Consider the following 2,534-nt stretch of genomic DNA (forward strand, 5'->3'; position numbering starts at 1 on the left):
CCTTCTGCAGCAGAGAGCTCACCAGGTGAAAACAGTATCAGGCACACTACCAGACCCAAGTAGAGACCGGGCACCTGACTGGGGACATCGATGACCCCGCGACAGAATCTGCCCAAGCCAGGTATTGTCAGACCCACCAAGTCAGCAGGTCAGAGGCTCAGTAGCAATTCACTGTACAATGAAAAAGGTAGCCTTGGCCTTGGACCCAAGTGTGTCTGGCAGGTAACTGTCATTTACAGGAAGAGGTGGCAGTGGCCCCACATCTGCTTTGCACTGATATTTGTCTGTTAGTAGACGACAAACAAACAACTCTAGTCTGGTTCATATATAGGTCCGTTTGATGTTTTGATATGAACTGGAAATGGACCACAGCTACACTACAGTCCCGTTAGGGTGACCCTAAAGGACGATAATAGGAAATCCTTCATGGGGCTGAGCTTCCAGTAGTACATATGAATATCCACTTTGTATGGAGGGAGTGGAGAGAGTAGTAGCCTAAGGGAGGGATGCATATGAACTTCTGAGTTGTGACGTCCTGCTGGCTGTTCAGGGACCTGAAACGAGCAAGAGGGGAAGATGGAGACAAAGAGGTCTGGGGAAGATGGACCTACAGGAATGGCCCAGAAGATGTGCATCTTTATGCCTCATGTTAATACTCACTGCGGAGGAGCCACTGAACAGCAGGACAGATGGGGATGGATGTTGGGCAGCTGTGCCCTTGGCTAACAGCAGGACGGATGGGGATGGACGTCGGGCAGCTGTGCCCTTGGCTAACAGCAGGACGGATGGGGATGGACGTCGGGCAGCTGTGCCCTTGGCTAACAGCAGGACGGATGGGGATGGATGTCGGGCAGCTGTGCCCTTGGCTTCCCCTGTGCCTGCCCAGTGGACACATCATGCAGAAGGAGCACAGGTCATTGTCACCAGCACGGGCCTCTTACCAAGGCTTGTCTCGTGACTACTCCGGCTGAAAGTGTGACCTGTTAGCAGCTGAGGTCAATGCTGAGCCCCTGCTGAGATTCCATCCCTAGAGCACACCAACTTGTTACTTAGTGGCAAACTGGTTACAGCCATTCATCCTTGCTGGAGTTGATGCCCCTCTGGATATGAGTTTGTCTTCTGTATTCACTGTGTCCCAGGCCAGCATCACTATCCAGGAGCTTCAAGCATGCTCCATGTACCAACGTGGGATCATGGATAACATTGCCTCAGGCCAGGAAAGCCATTTTATAGTGAAAGAGGCATGGTAGTGTATGGATTGCCATGGGATCCGCTGCTTCTCCAATATCCAAATATCCTGCGTTACGTAAAAGCAGCTAGGAGATTGGAAAGATGGAATGATTTCTTAAGGGCTTAGCTGAGGTCCTGGACAGTATCCTGAGGAGCTGGGATATATACACTGAATCAAAGCCTAATATATGGTGCTCTGCCCCCAGGAGAAACATAATGTGGATCCAAGAACAAAGACACCGGTCCAAGAACCCAAGGGTTGGGGTTAGCTACTTCTCACCATCATTCCCAGTGATGATTCTCACACGTAAAATTTGTACATTTGGTCTCCACAGCCTTAGGATCTGCTCGATTAGAGCCTTTTTCCCAGGTAGGGAATGCTTCCATGAGGGCACTCCTACTGGTTGCAGGAAGGATACCTCCACTGAGCATGAATCTGCACAACCACCAGGTTACTGTCAGCTCCTCATGCTGGTGGACCAGCAGGCCCCAAAGGAGGGGATACTTGATCCTGATAAATAGTGAGAATGTAGCGGGCAAGCAGGGATTGGTCTGGTACTTAGAGGATTCATCTGGGTCTCTTGGTGCTTCCATGCCAACTAATGACAATGAAAAGGTCTTTTCAGCCACCATAGCCTCAAAGGGCTCAGACCCCTCAGGGTGGAAGTCTGGGAAGGCCATTCAGGCAAGCTGGAATGCTGGAATGCTGGTAAGGGTGAGGCCAAGGAGGAGGTGGGTGCTGAAGATGTGTTACTTGGGAGAAGCTGTATGTGTTCTGCTAAGCCTCTTGTATGAAGGCATTTATAGGAGTTGTAACTAGCCTTTACCTTGAAGAATTGTGACAGAGTAGGCTCAGTGTGGCAGCCGAGTAGACCTGAGGGGTGCAGGAGTTGGTGTCTTGACCGATGCCCTCAGCCCACCTTTAACTGCAGTGGCACAGAGGTGTATCTCTGCATCTCTGCGTCTCTATGTCCTTGCGCTGCCTGCTCCAGGCCTCCTCTGACCCCTGAGCCTGTGGTGAGATTGTGCCACTGCACTTCAGCCTGGGGCAACAGAGCTAAACTCCGTCTCAAGAAAAAAAAAAATGCAGGGTTGGGGGAAATACATGCAGGAATGGACTATGAGGATATAAAGCCAAGAATGAATTGTAGGTTAGTGCAAATTTATCAACATGTGTGCTCTTCAAAGAGAATCTGGACTCCACGTTTTGGCTGAAGCCTGGGGAGTAGCTATGACTGTGCCTGGTTGGCACAGTGGTTATGAACGAAGCCTGGGCGTGGTGGTCCACAGTGACGGGAAGGTGA

This window comes from Cebus imitator, unplaced genomic scaffold, assembly GCF_001604975.1.
Source record: "Cebus imitator isolate Cc_AM_T3 unplaced genomic scaffold, Cebus_imitator-1.0 Scaffold329, whole genome shotgun sequence".
Classification (NCBI taxonomy): Eukaryota; Metazoa; Chordata; class Mammalia; order Primates; family Cebidae; genus Cebus; species Cebus imitator.